The 20051-nt window shown below is 50.0% G+C and overlaps 1 long non-coding RNA gene across 1 annotated transcript; it reads right to left on the bottom strand.

The window, feature by feature from the left end:
* Positions 1-10012: 10012 nt before the first annotated feature.
* On the bottom strand, positions 10013-19738 carry LOC122204086. The gene is made up of 3 exons (XR_006195480.1): positions 19618-19738; positions 11325-11471; positions 10013-10495 (listed from the first exon to the last, which is right to left on the bottom strand). It is a non-coding gene; the product is annotated as an uncharacterized LOC122204086 (long non-coding RNA).
* Positions 19739-20051: the final 313 nt, after the last annotated feature.

The raw sequence follows: 20051 nt of genomic DNA, 5'->3' as shown, positions 1-20051 counted from the left end.
CGGGTCTGATACCTGAGAACAGCCCGGGGAAGGAAGATCTGGGCAGGAAGATCCTCAGGCCATGGCTCAGCTCGGCGGCAAGAATATCACCGTGAAATATACCTTTACTTATGTGGAAAAATCATATGCAACAGACCCTGACACATCTTTTACAGAGGGGGGCAGTAGTGAGCAGTGACTATCTTACAACATCATTTATTGTGTATTCATTCGGGTATCTGTGCCCCCAGCCTGGGAAGCCAAGGATCCGTATCTTATCTGTCTGTGTATTGTCAGCACTTAGCGAGGAGCTTACACATCATAGGGACTCAATAAGTGCACATTTCTGGGGCTGCCTGGATGGCTCAGTGGGTTAAGCATCCGACTTCGGCTCAGGTCAAGATCTCATGGTCTGTGAGCTCGAGCCCCGCATCGGGCTCTGTGCTGCTGACAGTTCAGGGCCTGGAGCCTGCTTCAGAATGTGTCTCCCTCTCTCTGCCCCTCCCCCACTCATGTTCTGTCTCTCTCTCTCTCAAAAGTAAATAAGCATTAAAAAATTTTTTTTAAATAAATGCACATTTCTGATCCCAAACTGGAGGCACAGCCGTGTGACCCATGTGCCACATGCATTCGCTGATTTAATCCCTACAACAGCCCCGTGTCGTCAGTACTGTTCCCATCCTCCAAATGGAGAAACTGAGGCCCACCGAGGTGAGGCAACTTTCTTGAACTCGCAGAACTTGGAGGTCTCAGCCCTGGGTTGTCCTGGCTCCACACTGGGGTTTTTCCACAGGGACATGTGGCTGTCAGGCCCAGCAAACAGGTCATTCCAAGACCCAGGCTAAAATGTAGCCCAATGCCCTCATTCTCCCCGGAGACTCCAGCCCGGACTCCAGAGAAATGCTTTTGGAAACTAGCTTCTTCTGGCACGTTCCAACTCAGACACATGAGTGTCCTAGGAGGAGAGTGAGCCATGGGCTTGTGGGCTGAAGGGGTTTTTGTTACCTTGGAATTCAGGAGTAGTCAGCCTGACCTAGTTACAGAGCTGTTTTTGCTTTTAAATGTTTATTTTTGTGAGAGAGAGAGAGCGTGCACACACACACAGGGCGGGGGGGGGGGGGGGGTGAGGGGGTGGACAGAGGATCCGAAGCAGGCTCCACTCTGTCGGCAGTGAGCCTGACTCAGGGCTTGACTCACAAACCTAGAGATCACAAACAGAGCCGAAGTCAGACGCTTAACAGACCGAGCCACCAAAGAGCCCCAGAAGCTTCAGTGTTTTGAAGGTTATTTCTTTCCCATGTCTTCAGTGTTCAACCTTTCTCCATGCAAATGAACTCAGGAGCCACAACACATAACAAACAACAGCAACAGGGGCGCCTGGGTGGCTCAGTCGGTTGGGCCTCCGACTGGCTCAGGTCATGATCTCACGGTCCGTGAGTTCGAGCCCTGCGTCGGGCTCTGTGCTGAGAGCTAAGAGCCTGAAGCCTGCTTTGGATTCTGTGTCTCCCTCTCCCTCTGCCCCTCCCCTACTCTCTCTCTCTCTCTCAAAAAATGAATAAACGTTAAAAAAAATTTTTAAAGGAAAAACATTTGTTCATCGCCTACTGTGGGCAGGTCTGGCGTCTGCTGGCCTGGCGTCAATCACATCCATTTCAGCTTCACAAACTCACAACCGCCCTGCATTTCGGGAATTCCTTACTCCCATTTTCCAGATGAGGAAAGTGAGGCTCAGGGCTCAGGGCAACCTGCCCAGCGCTGGCAAGTGGCTCAGATGAGAACTGGATCCGGCCAGGGCAGGTCCGAGCAGAAGATGGGGAGAGAGGGCACCAGCAGCCTGAGCCCAGCTTGGTGTTTCGCCGCCCACCTTGGAGGCGGCCGGTCCTTCAAGACATATTGGGACAGCCTCATCCTTGCCACCCTGCCTCCTGTCACCAGCTTGGCCATCCTCCAAATCCAGCCACAGCGATCTCTTAGAACATACACGGCTCTGACTACACCACCCCCCTGCTTAAGTCCTCCAAATGGCTTCCTGTTTCTCACAGCTGAAAGCCCAGGCTCCTTCACGGAGCCCGGCCTGCAACCGGGCCTCAAATCTACTTCCTGCTTCCTTTCCCACCATTCCCATGTGCCCTGTCTAGCAGACTCTTCATACCTCCCCACGCTCCTTCACCACCTTGCCTTTCTTTGCATATGCCATTCCCCTCCCTGGAATGTTCTTTCCCTCATTCCGCTTCTCCATCCAACAAACTCCTGCTCGTTTTTCCAGTTCAAATAGTGCCTTCCCTTGAGGGGCCTTGGTTTCTAGAACCCCATGGCTTCACTAACACCGCAGGGACAGGAGAGTACAGCGAAACCAGTCCGGAAAATGGAATCTTGTTATCTTCTTTATGCCTTTGGATATAATCCGAGAAGGCAATTCCGCGTCCTTAGTGTAGACAACATGTCTCTCAACAACCATTCACAGAAGCTGGGAGCCCTCCCTCCGCCCTTCCGTCCACGCTGATTCTTCTAGTTGCCCAGAAAAGCATACCCCATCTTTGTGAGAACTGCTTCTTTCCACTCTAACCTTGTGTATCTGGGGGAAGCCATCCGGAAGGAGGAAGGGACACCTTTGGGTCTCGCTTGGCCAGTCTTAGAATCCCAAGGCCCCGCCCACAGCGATTGGTTCAGGAAACGGCACACGACCCAAACTCAGCCAATCAGGGAAATTCCCTGGGAGTTTTCTGACTAGTTGGTGGGAAACAACCCTATTTCGTGTGGTCAGCGCTGATGGGGGAGCATAAGTCAAGGTGACAGGCCACAAACACCCCCACCCCCAAGGTGGGATGTGCGTGACAGTCCTCAGGCACTCCTGGCTGCCCAAGAACAAAGGAAAGGGGAAAACCAATGGTTAACTGAGAGATCACCGTCCTGCAGGACATTCGTCTCCATCAGTTTACAAATATCCTAGTAAATTACAAGAAAAAGGTAGTCTTATCAATAGCCTCATCTCCGGAAACCTATAGACTCTGTTTCCTGGAGCCCCCACATCACCCCTCCATAGTGATGTGGGGAACAAAGGCAAAAAGGAAATGGCAGGTAAAATTCAATTTCCTTATAACCCGCAGCCCATTGGCAACTGCTTGAGGCCAGCAGAGTAAAATGTTTCCCCAGGAAGTCCCCCGCTGTCTTAATGTTAACGCTTTGCTAGAGGGAAAAACAACCTTAGCTTGACAATAGCTGGGCCTCCACTATCCTGGGAATCTTCTTTAGCATAGGAAAATCGCACTGGAAACTTACCCGGGACTTGACCTCCCCCAAGCTCCCAAGCATATAACAATTCTGTCCTCAGGATCCCTGGGCCGCTCTTCCCACAGGTCCTGTCCCTGTGCTTTAATAAAATCACCTTTTCGCACCAAAGACATCTTCAAGAATTCTTTCTTGGTCGTCGGCTCCAGACCCCCCGAACCCCACCATCATCCCAAAGCCTCATCAGGGAGTTTCTATGTTTAGATATCCAGAGCTACCTGTGATGTTGGTTTGAGTCCAGTGAGGATGACTTACCTTGAGGGAATGAACCTTCACGCAGACAAAGGCTAAAGAGAAAGTATGTTGTTGAATTAGTTCCTGGCTCCAACCCTCCCCAAGATCAGCCACACCCCTGATCTTTCTACAATTGGGTCATAAGAGCCCATGAAGTCTTTGGCAGGTTCAAGTTCAAGGTGGGTTTTGGTCTCACAACCATAAAGTGTGTTTTGGTCACTTAACAACCCTAGGGTCCTAACAAACAAGGTTTAAAACTCTTTTCAATTACATTATGCAATAATGTAGTCAACAAATATTTATTTATTTTAATGTTTATTTATTTATTTATTTATTTTAATTTTTTTTTTTTTTAACGTTTATTTATTTTTGAGACAGAGAGAGGCAGAGCATGAACGGGGGAGGGTCAGAGAGAGAGGGAGACACAGAATCGGAAGCAGGCTCCAGGCTCTGGGCCATCATCAGCCCAGAGCCCGACGCAGGGCCCGAACTCACGGACCGTGAGATCGTGACCTGAGCTGAAGTCGGAAGCTTAACCGACTGAGCCACCCAGGCGCCCCAATGTTTATTTATTTTTAAGAGAGAGAGCACGAGTGCAAGCGATGGAGGAGGGGGACAGAGAATCTGAAGCAGGCTCTGTGCTGAGAGCAGAGAGCCCTGTGTGGGGCTCAAACTCACGAACCATAAGATCACGACCTGAGCTGAAGTCGGACGCTTAACCGGCTAAGCCACCCAGGTGCCCCGGTCAACAAATATTTATTAAGGACCTGGTGTAGAACAGACACTCTGCTAATGGGGACGCAAGAGTAAGATAAGAAGAAGGTCCCTGCCCATAGAGAACTCAGTCTGCAGTTGTTGCTGTGCGATGAAGCAGCCACTAGCCTGACTTAGCTATTGAAATTTAAAATAATTAAAATTGGGGCACCTGGGTGGCTCAGTTGGTTAAGCGTCCAACTTTGGCTCAGGTCATGATCTCGCGGTTTGTGAGTTCTAGCCTTACATCGGGCTCTGTGCTGACAGCTCAGAGCCTGGAGCCTGCTTTGGATTCTCTCTCTCTCTCTCTCTCTCTCTCTCTCTCTGCCCCTCCCCTGCTCGCGCTCTGTCTCTGTCTTTCAAAAATAAACATTGAAAAAAAAAAAAAAACCTTTAAAAAAATAAAATAATTAAACATGGGGCACCTGGGTGGCTCAGTCTGTTGAGCGTCCGACTTCGGCTCAGGTCCTGATCTCGTGGTCTGTGAGTTCGAGCCCCGCGTCGGGCTGTGTGCTGACAGCTTGGAGCCTGGAGCCTGCTTCGGATTCTGTCTGTCTGTCTGTCTCTCTCTCTGCCCCTCCCGTGCTCATGCTCTGTCTGTCAAAAATAAATAAACATTAAAATAACTAAACTTAAATTGATGGAGAAATGAATAAAGTAGGCCAAAGGTGGCCAAGGGGATTGAAACAAGCTCTGGTCTCTGGCTTGGACGCCCCTCTTCCAGGTTCTTCTTTTGCCCTGTTTGCCGCGCGCATGAAAACCCCCACGGATATGGAAGCTGACAACTATAAATTATCCTTCCCACTTGCATTCGGCGTTCAGATCGCTGGAGAAACGGTCTCCTCTGAGCCCACCGGTGTTAAATAAATCTCTGATCCACCAAGATCTCCGAGTGCCGCTTGGTTTTTCCGCCAGCGTTCCAGCCTGGTTCTGTAACAAAATAACATTTAAAATTCAGTTATGCAGTCTCACTTGCCACCTTTCAAGGACTCAGTAGGCACACGTACCTGGTGGCTACTGTGCTGGGCAGCATGATACAGAACACCATCCTCAGCACAGAACATTCCATGGGACACTGCTGGTCTAGAGCCTCCCTAGTCAAAAGTGTTCTCGAAACCAGGTTCACCCAGGGGCTTGCTGGAATTGCAGAATCCCTTCTTTCCTGGCAGATTTCGAGAGTCGGAATCTGCATTTCAGAGAGATCGCCGTGTCTTTGTTAAATTAACATTTGTTAAGCACAGCCCCAGGGGGCTGGATGTTGCGCCACAGTTCTAGGAGACCGGGAGGTTTGAAAGAGAGTTCGTGCATTACTCCCCAGTCAGGGAGGAGATCCTGAGCCACCTTGAGGAGCCCAGAGGGGAGGTCAAGGCGGAGTGCAAGGGGCACACGCCTTTATTAGGGTCCGTGGGTAGAGGGCTTTGGGGTTTCCGGTCTAAAGCTAGCTTGGGAAATTCAAAACAAAACGAGTGGGTTTGGTAGGCTTCGTGGCCCTGGGAGGCAGGAGAGAAAGCTCATCACAAGGGCCTTTGGGGGAGTCCTATCAGGAACCTACACTTACCTGATGACCACAGGCCGTTAATCTAGGACACGTGGCCGTTGAAGGGGCTAGTGTCGCCTGAAGGCCCCTGCAGGCCATTGGGCCACGCAGAGTGGATGCCAATGCGAAAATAACTATGTAGTAGTTTAGCTAATTCTCCACAAAGATGCCCCGTTATTTCACGTGCACATCAGAAGAATCCTGTCCTGACAGCCATTCCAAGTTTACTCTGTCTGCCTAACACTGTCACAAATACCCTCCCATGAGCAACAGACAGGGTCCCAACCTTGAGAAGGACACTCAGGCTCGCCTGGTTGTCAGCTCCCTGACCTCTCCCCAAGCCACAAAATAACCGCCTTTGGCATTTGTCCACGGAACAAAGGCTTGAGGGAATAACACCAAGATTCAGCTGAACAGACTCCTTCTCCTTGCGCTCACCAACTTGCTCACCAAGTTGATAAGTACGACTCGGGTTAACGATGTCCTCTGGGGGCGCCTGGGCGGCTCCATGGTTAAGTTTCTGACTCTTGGTTTCAGCTCAGGTCATGATGTCAACGGTTCGTGGGTTCGAGCCCCGCGCCTGTCAGCGCAGAGCCTGCTTGGGATTCTCTGTCTCCCTCTCTCTCTCTGCCCCTTCCCCACTCACTTTCTATCTCTCAAAAAAATAAAGAAAGAAAAGAATATGTAGGGGCACCTCGGTGGCCCAGTTGTTTCAGCATCAGACTTCGGCTCAGGTCATGATTTCGCGGCTCTTGAGCTCAAGCCCCACATTGTGCTCACTGCTGTCAGCCTGTCAGCTCAGGGCCTGCCTCAGGTCCTCTATCCCCCTCTCGACGCCCCTCCCCCACCTGTGCTATCCCCAAAATAAAAATAAATATTAAAAAATTTGTTTTTAAATAACAAGCATTGGACTAGGTTGAACCTTGGGGCATTCCCACCCCAGGGATGATTTTTCAATGATACAGTTCTTCCGGGTAAACTCACTGCAGGAGAGCTGGCAGTGATCAGAGATTTATGCTGTTATTATTATTACTTTTATTATTTTTCCAGAAAGAGGAAGAAGGCCCTTACTGCGGGGCATGAGTTCCGCTTGTTCTCATGCTATAAAGGATGTGCCCACCCCTGTGTGGGCTCAGAGGCTGTCAACCAACCCAGCCTGATTGAGAAGCGCTCTTTGAAAAACCTTTACACACACACACACACACACACACACACTCCTACTAATTGGTGGCACCCAACCATAACCAAGAAAAAAGGCAACAAACTATCCATTTAAATTGCAGATTGTGACCTTTATGCTTGAAATCTTTTCAAACATCCTGTTTATAGCTTTGGGGTTCTGGCACTCAATAATTCTCCAAATTATTTTCCTTGGTTGGATTTTTTTTCCCAGTGGTTATTATTATGCACTGCATTTCCCCAATTTCTGGGCCTCACCCCCCAGTTGGTTTCTCCTGAGAATCTAGGTAATTGAGGACTTTTCTTGAATATTGCCACTTTATTCTGCTCAGCCGAACCAGCTGCACGGAGCTGCTTTGCAAGGCTTGGCCCTGCCCACGCAGAGACAGAGGCAGGGGGGTTTCCAAAAAGGCCCCGGAGGTGGGGGGTGGGGGCGGGGAGGGCAAACAAGGGCTTTTTCTCCAAGCTGTGAAACTCCTCTGCCCGGCAAAGATCTTGAATGCACTGGCCTGTGCTGGCCTTCCCTGAAGTGTTAGTAGATTACAGGGGCGGATGTTAGTAGGTTTTACAAGGTAACCACGGGTTAAATTCAAATGAAAGGGTTCCTTCATGGGGGGTTTCTCAAGACCCTCAAACACAGCTCTTTTGGTGTCAGACCAGCAGGCAGGTTTCCCAAGTTTACTTTATCAGAGTGCACCTGTTTGCCTGGAGAAGCCTCATCAAAAGCGGTCCAATCCGGGGAGACGCTGGGTGTTGTGGTTAGCATTGCTGCAAGGTTCCTAATGACCCAGCCCAGATCCAGCCTGGATGGGAAACAGCCTCTTCCTCTCCCTAGAACGTACGGCCCCTTCCATGGGCTACACTGCTCCTGGCTTCCCAGACAGCACAGCAGAAGACTCAAGAGTCAGAAAGGATGGGTATGAGCCCTGCTTCCTGGCATCGTTCTTGTCCATTTTGGGTACCAGCTCATCCCCACAACTATACGCGAAGATCTAGGAACCTAGGAGCCAGAGTGGACATTGTGACATCTGCCTTCCCGTTCTCCTCTCCCTTCTGGAAACAAACCCCTTTCCTGAGGGGAAACACATAGATCCTTAGAATTCGCCTGTGGAGGCTAATAGCACATCTGACTTTTCTCGGAGAGCTGAAGCCTGCGACAGAAGTGTTTGATGACTGAGCAGGGGATTGATGAATAATTCTAGCCAAACTAAGTAACAAGTGGTAACAAAAATGAGTAAGTACCATGTGCTTCCTGTGTGCCAGGCACTGTGGTGAAGGAGCTTCAATTCACTTACTTAATCTTCATGGCAGCTCTATAAAGTGGCTCCTACGATTATTCCTATTTTACAGATGACAAACCTGAGTCGTTTGCAAGACCTGTCCTTCACGTCTGCAAGTCTTTTTCTTTTTTTAAATTTTTTAACGTTTATTTATTTATTTATTTATTTTTTTAATTTTTTTTTTCAACGTTTTTTATTTATTTTTGGGACAGAGAGAGACAGAGCATGAACGGGGGAGGGTCAGAGAGAGAGGGAGACACAGAATCGGAAACAGGCTCCAGGCTCCAAGCCATCAGCCCAGAGCCTGACGCGGGGCTCGAACTCACAGACCGCGAGATCGTGACCTGGCTGAAGTCGGACGCTTAACCGACTGCGCCACCCAGGCGCCCCGCGTTTATTTATTTTTGACAGAGACAGAGCATGAGTGAGGGAGAGGCAGAGAGAGAGAGAGAGAGAGAGAGAGAGACACAGAATCCGAAGCAGGCTCCAGGCTCTGAGCTGTCGGCACAGAGCCTGACGTGGGGCTCAAACTCACGAACTGGGAGATCATGACCTGAGCTGAAGTCGGACACTCAACTGACTGAGCCACCTCACGTCTGCAAGCCTTAAACACTCTACGACAGACTGGACAGATGGAAAAGCAGCCAGTACGCAGGATAGTTGCTATTAATGGAATACTTTCCTGTGCCAGACTCGTGGGTTACTATCTACCAACGACTTTGGGTAAACCAGGCTCTGCTCCAAGAACTGAATGTTCATTTAATCCTCACAGCGACCCCATAATGTAGGGATGACTGGTTGAGGAAACGGAGGCACGGCAACATCTGTTCATCTGAAGAACAGAGGTTATCTTATCAGCAAAATGGGTTTATTCGGGAATAGCAGAGAGTTGCAAAACAGTAAAACCAGGGGCAAGTGCAACAAACAAAGGAAAGAAACGCTTTATGGAGAAAGAGGAAGTTAGTGGGGTTGTTTTGCATGAAAGGCCCTTAAACAAAGCAAGAGTTCAGGACAGTTTCTCACTAGCTGAGTTGCTGGGATAGTTGATTTCTTACAGGGGATGTAATGTACATCTCTCCCTGTTGGGGCCTGTAATTGATGATAATTTCCTGAATTCTGTTGGGAGTCTGTAATTGACAATTCTTCTTAAAATTGGTATCTGAGTGATACTCTCCCCCTCCCCCCAGACTCCCTTCTGGCCTCCTGACTCCCTTTTAGTGAGGTTCCCTTTTAATTAATCTTTACATGTTAAATGACCTGTCCAGTGCTACACAGCTTCTTAGTGACAGAAATGGGACTCTTTTGAGTCCAGAGGCTGTGCTCTTACCCCTTACCCTCTGTCTTACCCACAGAGTCTGTGCCCTAGAAAAGGACTTTTGTTCTCTCCTGGAGGGCAACAACAGTTTGGACCAAAAAGCCAATGGTCTCAATGCCATTCAGCTCTTCCTGAACCTTTGAAAGCCGGGGCGTCAGCAAGGTGGTGGCAATGTCCTTCCCTCTTCCTTGGTTCTGAGGACACGTACCTTTTCAGTTCCCCTCACCCTCCTTGGGCCGGCCCTTGCATGAATCAAAGCTTTCAGACGGGAAGGAAAACTATAGATGGGCCAGGAGCCCAGCCTCCGGGGTCCTGCTTGCCAGGCCCGGCTGTTCGAACAGCCCTCATCACGTCTGACCACTGTTCTGACACCAGAGCTGAGAAATTTTATTTAAGGGTCTCTGAAGGCCCTGGCAGGCCCACCCCGAATTCCCTGAATTCCCCGCTGCCTGGGGTGGAAAGAATTTCCAACCAAATTTGGCGAGCCAGGAACGACTGTGGTCTGGCTGCTCCCTCTGAAAGGTGCTATGTGGCCCTGGCAGCCCAAAGCATCTTTTGCCTCTCTTCGTTCCTTGCTAAGAATAACCAGGCCACCTCCACACCCTCCACTCAGGCTCAGCCTTTTCTGAGATCTCCCTTTGCTGGGTGTAAACCGTCTTCGGCAGCAGAGAAAGTAGACGGTGAGCCTCCAAGAGCTGGGATTTGAGCCCAGGACGCGTGGTTCCAAAGTTCATTCTCTCCCCACCTATGGGCAGGGCTTTTCCGGAGATCAGAGATGTTCTCCACTGGGACTGCATTCATGGTGCGGGGAGGAGACCCTCAGACCCTCTGTGGCTGCTGCTGTCGCTGTCTGGCCCATACTCCCGTGCACTCATCAGTCTCTTAAAGGGCAGTAGTTTCTTGTGCGAGCCTGGGTCTCAGCCGTAAGAGCTGGGGAATTGGCAAATGACACTAAGTGGGTAAATGCACCAGGTGCTCGTCCTGGGGTAGGACAACTCTGGGCACATTATACCCTGTCTGCCCCAGAGTCCCCCAGTGGGGCTGCCCACGGCCCTTACCAGCTTATTAACACAGACTGTGCTGGTTTCCTTCCCTTCCCGGCTCCCAACCCTCTCCTACTCCTGTTCCCAAGGATCTGCTTCTTCTCTCAGTGTCTCTTATGGGGACATTCAACCTAGGAGGCCCCCTGAGACTCCTAAAGGGGAAGCCTAAGGGGTCTCTTTTTTAAGGAGCCAGGCTCTTAGTTGTCCAGGCTCATTGAAGGCGGCAGGATAGAGTAGGCAAGCACACCTGTGGCAGCCCCCAACCCCTGCCCCCGCCCCCCCCCCGGGACACATCTTCAGTCCCTGGCCTTGGAATCCATTGCTTGGGTTTCTTTTGGCTGCATCTGCTTTGTCTTCTGAGAAACTGTGCCAAGCAGAAGTTTTTTGACCCGAAATCTATACTGAGTGTCGACCATGTGCTGGGCACCATGCTGGGGTCTGGCAACCCAGAGGAGCCGTGTTCTCCGCCTCTGCCCACTGGCAGCCGGGAGACAGCATCTGGACCCCATCTCTCCTCTCCAGGTTAACCTCGGTCCTAGGCACCAGCAGCAGAGGATCCTGGGGCAGGTGGTGGACGCTGACCTACCAGATGCCTACGGTGGGAATCCAGGGCCCCGGGAGCCAAAAGACCCCCCCCCCACCTCCTCCCAACAAATTAAAGAGATTGTTTGCATAAGCCTCATCTAAGGCTGGCTCTTGCAATGTTTTTAAATCACCTTTGGCTTCGGGAGGTTGAGTGCCTGTTCATTTCATCAAGCGATGACTCCTGGACAAGACAAAGCCCATTTCCACGGCTAATACGGCAGAGCATTTGGAGAGCACTGAATCCATCAGGAACCCAAGTGGTTTCCCACTGTCATCGGCTGAAAGGCAGATGAAGATACGACTCAGGGCACAGGGTGGAGGCCCTGGGATCAGCGCAAGGATTCCCAGACCCACCGCTAGGTCAGAGCCCCCCCCCCCACCACCACCATTAAGACCCTCTATTAAGTAGTTAAGGGCATAGGCACTGGAGTCGGGTTACCTGGGTCCAGAAAACTGGCCCAAATCCCAGCTCTGCCACTTGCCATCTGACGATGGGCAAGTAATTTTATCCTTCCAAGCCCATTTAGTCATCCATCAAATGGATTAATAATTGTTATTTCCACCGGTCAGTCTTCCCCCCGGACATTCATGCCTCTCAGTCACCTTTTCCAAGTCTTTGTTCAGAAGCCACCCCTTCCGAGAGACCGTCCCTCCTTGCCTGGTTAGAAACTACAATACTACCCTCGTCCCTCTTCATCTCCTTTCCTGGCTCCGATTTGTTTTTTCATGACAGTGATTACTGACTATATTGTATCGTGGGTTTATATATATTTTATTTGTTTTCTATCTCGCCCCGGGTAGATTTTCAGCCCCAGGAAGGCAGGGGTTTGGTCTCTTTTGTTCACTGCTCTATTCCCAGCATCTAGAACAATGCTGGATTGAAGTAGATGCTTGATAACTATTTGGTGGGATAATTTCTTATTTAAACCAACGTCAGCAGTGCCTGCTGCATAGCAGTTCATTATTATCAATCAGGTATTGGCCACAAAGCAGGAAAGTGCCACACAGTTCCTACCTTGACTTTATTAATTCATCTAAATATGTTCTCTAAAATATTGTCTCTACACCATGTGCCACGCAGTGCCCTAGGCTCTGCTGATGCAGGGATGGACAAAAGGAGTCACAGATCAGCAGAAATGTGATAGTACTCCCCTCGGAGATTGTTGTGAGGACCGAATAAGCTAATGCACGGAAAAGGCTTTGCATAATCCAGGAACAGAGTGTATTAGTCAGCTTTTGCTATGATAAAGCCGTGTGACAAACATCCCCCCAAATCTCAGTGGGCTCCAACAGAGTTACTTTTCACTTACATATATCTGAAGGGTACGGGTCAGAATTGGGTCTGCCCCATGTGTCTTCTCTGTTGGGCCCCAGGGTGAAGGAGAAGCTCCTATCTGGAAATGCTGTTCTCTTAGGGAGAGCAAGTACTGGCAGAAACTTGCCATTCCTAAGGCCACTGCCTAGAACTAGCACACCATCATTTCTGCCCACATTCCTTTGGCCAAATCAATCCACATCGCCAAGCCCCACATCCATGGGCCGAGGAAATGCACTCTCCTCATTGACCAGGGAGGGGAGAGTGAATATTTGCTGGATAACAGTACAAAACACCCTGTTTAATAAAATTTCTTTGCTATTGTAAGGGAGAAAAAAAATGCTTCTTCCACAAAATCATACAGGCAGTGGTCAACAGTTACGTGTTATCCCAAGGACAGCCACCTAGACGGTGCCAGAGTTGGAAGCTGGAAACCCATTGGTGTTTTTTTATGAATCAGAGGGAGCACCAGTTTGAAATCAACGCAGACTCAGTACGCAAATCTCAGCCCCGGCAATTAACAGCCCAGCCTCTGTGTGTCCCTTTACCCCTCCAGGAGTCATCTACAAAATGAGGTTCCCACATGGCTCTGGGAGTTGCTGTAAGGATCAGAGGGCTAACACGTGGGCAGACCCTTTGTGAGCCATGTACACCCGCAGTTGTTGACTATTATTCGGGGCCATGAAAGTGATGGTGCCGCGTGGCTGGTGAAGCCTCAGTGGGCATCCAGCTGAGGCTCAAGCCATTCCTGGTGGAAATCTGCATAAAGGTGCCCTTGAAGGTGACACCCCAATACTTCTCTTGCAGCTCCTTCTCCTGCATTGATCTAGAGTTCCAGTCTTAGCAAATAAGCCACGGGCAAAACAAATATTTATTGGGCACTTCAGTGGGACAGGGACTCTGCTGGGGGCTGACGATACAGCAAAGGAGGCGGTAACAACACCTGCTGTCATGAAGTTCATATTTGGCGCAGGATGTCGGGTAAGTAACTCTAAGCGTGGGAGCATTGGGGGGGGCTGTTGTGCAGGAGACAACGGATGAGGATGATAGAGCTAAGTTAGAGGGGATGCAGCCCCTCTAACCAAAGAAGCAGCCCCTGTAACACACGGCGACCCCAGCTGTGCTGGAGGGGGCCACGTTCTAGGGGCCCTGCTGTGTTATAATGGGCAAGGTTGGCGAGCTCTGAGAACCCCAATGGAGGCACCTGCTCCAGCCTCAAGAGTCAAAGGCAACTTCCTGAGGACATGGCTCATGGCCATGGTGGTTGACCCATCAGGGATGACTGGATGTGTCAAAGTCAATGATAGCGATACAATCCTATTCCTGCCAGCGATTGGCTCGGAGAAGGACACATGACCCAGTCCTGGCCAAGGAGACTTGAGGGAAATCTGCCTGGAGGCTGCACGGAGGGGCCTCCTTGACTCTCAAAATGAGACACAAGGTTAAAAAGAAATAACCCTCTGATTTCTCTGGACGTGGCTGGGTCTGGATGCCAAGCCAGGTCTACAGCCGCTCTCCTGCAACCCGCTGTGAGGGCAGCTGACAGAGCAAAGACATGGCAGGGACGGGGGACCCTCGAGAACACCACAGAACAGCTGTCTCAACCACACTGGGACTTTCCTTCCTCCCTCACCTCTGGAGTTCCATTCATGTGGGACATCAACTGTGCTTCGGGGCTGTGCCTATTTGAAAAAGGGACTTTTTATGACTTGTATCTAAGAGTCAATAAGAGTGAGACAGAGCTGGGTCTTGAAGGTCGCATAAGAGTTTTTTGGGTAGAAAAGAAAGGAAGGTCAACCCCAGGGAGAGAGAATGGCTGGGGCAAAAGTATGGATGTTTTTGGAGAAGCATCAAAAGGGGGAATCGGGGGGCTAGGTCATGGGGTGGGGGGCCTTCCGGGCCGCCTGGGGAACCTGGCCTTGCCCTGGGAACAGCTTCTCTGTGGATTAGTCAGTGCCCTTAGGAGACAGTACAAGGCAAACTCTGGAGTCAGAGCTAAGTTCCAATCCTGGCCTCTGACGACAGACAATTAAGGCAAACCTGTACCAAGCCTCAGTTCCCTCCCCCGTCGGATGAGGTGGGTCATTGTGATCATTAAATACCGATACAAATAGAGACAGGGAGCATCACCTGCACAGTCCTTGGCGATGTGGTATGTGATCATTCTTCCTACAATTTTATTATTCTTACATCATTATATCACACATACACTGTATCGGTTAGCTATTGCCGCCTAACGAACTACTCCAAAGCTCCTGGCTTAAAACCATAAACGATTATTTTGCTCACTGTCTGCAGGTCAGCTGGAGGTTCTTCTGGCCCCAGCCGGGCTCACTGATGGGTCCGAGGACAGCTGGAGTCGTGTCGGTGGCTCCGCTGGCTGGGCTGGGTTGAGCTTTCTTACATACTTGGGGGTCATCCGGGGGTGTCCCATCCTCTAGAAGTCTAGCTCAGGCTGGTCCTCACGGTGGTCGGTCAAGATTCCAAAACAGAGGGTGGGAAGTATCCCAGTCCTCGTGACCCCCGTGCTGGGAGCCACCATATCCACTTCTGCCATATGCTGGAGGTCAAAACAAGTGCCAGGGCTAGCCCAGGTTCAAGGGCTTTTAAGGAAACAGATTCTACTTCTTAATGGCAGCTGCTGCAAAGTCACATCGGAAAAGGAGAGGATACAGGAGACGGTAGAGAATTGAGGTCAGGAGTTATGAATGCCTCTCTCAGGTTTGTACGCTGGGTTAAGAGTCCCCAGCCAGCAAACATCCAGAAAAGGCCTTGGCACTCTCTGGAGGTGTCCCCAGCCTCTTCCTCAGCTGTATTTGCATATTTTGATTGGTTCCCCTACTTATCATCTGTCCCGGCAGGAAGAGCCTTTCTCGTCTCCAGCCCCTGGAGAATGATTAAAATCCCGCACTATCCTCCCGACCTTAACGTGAGATTCCTGGAGGCGGAAACCTGACTTGCCCTAATTTCCCATAATTAATTCGTCAAGACACCTGGTGTGGCTGCTGCTCCCCTCGGGGACTCTCTGGCTTTCCCCCAAGCGGGCCAGTGAGTCCCTGCTCTGCTCATCTCATGAGGGGGAAGGGAGATTCTGTTTCTGGAAGATCTACCCAGAGCCCAACCCCCAAGCGGGTGGTGCTACGTGTGAAGTCACTGCCTCTCTCTCGATGGCCCTGACACTCAGTAGGATTCCCATGTTACAGATGAGCCGACTGAGGCTCAGAGAGGTGGTCGCTTGGTAAGGACATGAAGCTGGGAAGTATCAGACCTCGGGTTAATGGTTCCCTGGTTGCTTAGGGAGCCATACCTGGGCGGATGGCAAAGAAATTGTGGCTTGAAGGCAGTGTAGGCTCCTTCCTCTGGGAAAGGCAGGTGTCCTCGGGCATGTCTTTCCTTTCATTGGATATACCCCCCCCCTCCCCGCATTGTTACCCAAAATTAGCACCAGGCAAGGAGGTCCTATTAAAATACAAATGTAGGGGTGCCTGGGTGGCGCAGTCGGTTGAGCATCCGACTTCAGCCAGGTCACGATCTCGCGGTCCGTGAGTTTGAGCCCCGCGTCAGGCTCTGGGCTGATGGCTCGGAGCCTGGAGCCTGTTTCCGATTCTGTGTCTCCCTCTCTCTCTCTGCCCCTCCCCTGTTCATGCTCTGTCTCTCTCTGTCCCAAAAATAAATAAAAAACGTTGAAAAAAAAAATACAAATGTAGTTGACCTTCAACAACAGGGGTTTGAACTGTGTGGGCCCACGTATACATGGATTTTTTTTTTGAGTTTTATTTATTTATTTTGAGAGAGACAGGTTGAGGGGGAAGGGGCAGAGAGAGAGAGAGAGAGGGAGAGAGAGAGAATCCCAAGCGGGCCCTGCACTGCCTGCACAGAGCCCGATGCAGGCTCGAACTCATGAAACCACATGACCATGACCTGAGCTGAAACCAAGAGTCGGACGTTTAACCGACTGAACCACCCCGGTGCCCCTGCATGGATTGTGTTTCAATAAATACAGTATGGTTCTGTAAATGTATTTTCTCTGCCTTATGATCTTAATACCATTTTCTTTTCTCTAACTTACGTTATTGTAAGAATACAGTATATAATCCATATAATATACAACATGTGTGCTGTGTGGTCAGTAAGAGTTTTGGACAAGAGTAAGCTATTAGTATTTAAATTTGGGGGGAGTCGGAGCGCCTGGGTGGCCCAGTCAGTTAAGTGTCCAACTTCAGCTCAGGTCATGATCTCATAGTTCGGGAGTTCAAGCCCCACATCGGGCTCTGTGCTGACAGCTCGGAGCCTGGAGCCTGCTTCGGATTCTGTGTCTCCTCTCTCTCTCTCTGCCCCTCCCCTGCTCGTGCTCTGTCTCTGTCTCTCAAAAATGAATAAACAGAAAAAAAATTATAGATAAAAAAATAAATAAATTTGGGGGGAGTCAAAAGTTGTATGTGGAATTTAGACTGTGCACGGTGCCCCGACCCCTGCATTATTCAAGGGTCACCTGCCCTGTGGATCTACAGTTAGTTAAAAACACGGGTTCCTGGACTCCCTTCAGACCTTTCAAAATGGACTGTTTAGGAATGAGGTGTGGGAATCTGCATTTTGGTATTCTCCTTTCTAGACCATTCTGAAGCCCTAGCCACTGACCACACTCTTCACAGGAGAGCACTCACGCTATTGTTAAGTGCGAAGGGTACGCGTGTAAAGCATGAGCCTGTATTTGACAGAGAGAAGAGATCTCAGATGGGCACAGAAGGACCGTCTGGAAGAACATGTGAACAGAGGAAAGTCTCCACTCAGAGCAGAGTCACGGAGCTGGATCTCTATCTATATTGCTGGATCACCGTGCACTGAGCATGTGTTCCCTGGTCATCAGAAAAGGCAGCAAGGATCTTTTAATGCAAATATCCTTGAAAGAGAAAGAGGGTATTAGCAGCTGGAAGGCAACGTTGAAAAGAGATTTCTGGCGGCCGCAGCTGGCTGACAACAAAGGCTTGTGGGAAAACGGCTCTGGTATAGGCAAGCTAAGGGGGCCATGGGGGAGGTGTGGCAATCTCAGCAGCCAGAGGTGCCAGAATCCAGGTCTTTCCGTTTCCACAACCTGCAGTCTTGATCTCTGTGCCGGACCATTGTGGCAGAATGCAACGGTGGCCGCAATTCTTATCCCTCCCCATGCCCACGTGACCACGGTGCTTCCTCTCTCTTTCTCGGCTCAACCGTGTGACTTGCTTCGGCCAATGGCATTTTAGCACACACACATTGGGATAGCTCCAGAATCCTGTACCCGCACCAAAGCTTGTAAGTAATAAAAATAAGTTACCGAACCACATACCAGGAATTCTACTCGTGTTTTAATCCTCACAAGACAGTGCAGTGGGGGAATCATTATTATAGGATTGAAAAAAAAAAAAAAAAAAAAGGACAAGTGATCGTTCTAGAAAAGAGCCGTAACGCAGGTAAAAGATAAAATCCATACCGTATTAGGGTAATGTCCACACTATAGTAAAGAGCTCTCACAAATTAACAAGTGACAAATGATCCAATAGAAAAATGAACAAAGGATGAGAATTCACAGAAGAAATCTGAGCGGCCAACAAATAAATACAGGCAAACGTGCTTAAATTCTCCACAAGTCAGGGAAATGCAAGGTAAAGTGACGATGAAACACCATTTTGTACCCATTGAACTGGCAAACATTTTAAAGAGCTAGAACACCTCCTGCTGGCAGAGATGAGGGGAAAGAGACTCCCAGGAATGGCTGGCAGATGATTAGAAACTGGCTCAGGAAATTATTTGCTTCCCCAAGTTAACGAAGGTAGATAATGTCAGAGTCATCCTTCAAATCGGGTGGGTTGAACTCCAAAGTTCACACTGTCAACCACTGAATGAATGGAAGGAATTTAGTAATCTAATCTGGAGTATTTCAGGCTGCCTTTTTCTTCTTCTTTTTTGAAATTAAAGCAACAGAAGCCTCTCTTCAAAGAGCATCTTCCAGAAAACCCAGTCCCATGAAAGAAATAACAAAAGAACCATGGGGTTGAAGCGGGGCGGGGGGGGGGGGGGGCGCCCCATTCCAGCTACTGGGCCTCTTCCTCGTTACGGAGCCAGTGAATCTCTAGAGCTCCATGGAGCAGAGTTTGAAAACAATTGGCCAAGCCAAACCCCATCATTCTACAGATGGGAGCAAGTAAATGGGCCAGAGAGGGCAGGGATGGCTTGACGTCACACAGCTCATCGTGGCAGAGCTGGGACTGGGACCTGGGTCTTCCTGCCATTAGAACCGCACTCCTTTTGCGGTGTGATTCTCAAAGTTCGTAATAATCCTGCCATAAGCGTCCTCATAGTTATCATTCGTCTGAGCATCTTCCAACTGTCCGGCAATGTGCATTCATCACGTCCAGTCCTCAGAACCACAAGGTAACGGACTCGGAGGTGGTGGGACATACCCAGTGTCACAGCGCTAAGGAGTAGCAGAGGCAGGATTCGAACCCAGGTCTAATCTGAATGTGAAATGGGAGTGCTTTCCACTGGACCAAATGATCCTAGGTAATGCGGCCGTTTGCTGTGCACGGTACGGGGGGATGGGAGGGGGGTTGGAGCCCAGCACTAGCAAAGCATGTCACCTGTCATGTTCTGCTCTTCCTTTCTTTTTTAAATTTTTTAAATGTGTTGTTTATTTTTGAGAGAGAGAACATGAGCGGGGCTCCAACTCAAGAACTGCGAGATCATGACCCGGACCGAAGTCCGATGCTCAACTTGACTGAACCACCCAGGCACCGCCGTGTTCTGCTCTTCTGATAGGCTCTTCACCATTCTCTCTGGGCATGAGCTCCCTACCCCCTCAGCATCCAGCACGGCCCATACTGGATGCTTCACATCTGTTATGCGCATTCTCAGAGGCCAGCTATAAGGTCACCTATGCGGACAGACGGCTGGAGGCAGAGAGTCCTGGTTCACAACCTATTTCCCGTGTTTCCCAGCTGACAAGTTAACCCACTTCTCCACGCCTGCTCCTTTATAGATAAATCAAGTTTCTACAATAATACTGCAGCATTAAGTAGGAAGCCTTGGGATGCGGATAACAGAAACCCCCACCTATCCTGGAGGAAACCTCTTACCCCGCAGAGTGGGAAGTCCAAGGATAGAGTGGCCTTTGCACTTAAAGACTTGGCAGCTCGGGGCGCCTGGGTGGCTCAGTCGGTTGGGCGGCCGACTTCGGCTCAGGTCATGGTCTCACGGTTCGTGAGTTTGAGCCCCGCGTCGGGCTCTGTGCTGACAGCTCAGAGCCTGGAGCCTGCTTCGGATTCTGTGTCGCCCTCTCTCTCTGCTCCTCCCCTGCTCATGCTCGGTCTCTCTGTGTCCTTCAAAAATAAATAAAAACATTAAAAAAAAAAAAAAAGACTTAGTAGCTCAATGATATCAGTGAGGATATAGTCCCCATCTCTCCATTCTGCCATTGCCGGAGCGAGTTTCATCTCTTACCTTGCGGCACGTGGCAAGATGGCTGTCAAAAGTGCGGCTGTCACACCTGCACGTACTGCAAACGCGGGGG

This window comes from Panthera leo, chromosome D3, assembly GCF_018350215.1.
Source record: "Panthera leo isolate Ple1 chromosome D3, P.leo_Ple1_pat1.1, whole genome shotgun sequence".
In the NCBI taxonomy this organism is placed as follows: domain Eukaryota; kingdom Metazoa; phylum Chordata; class Mammalia; order Carnivora; family Felidae; genus Panthera; species Panthera leo.
This window is presented reverse-complemented; position numbering and strand designations above follow the sequence as displayed.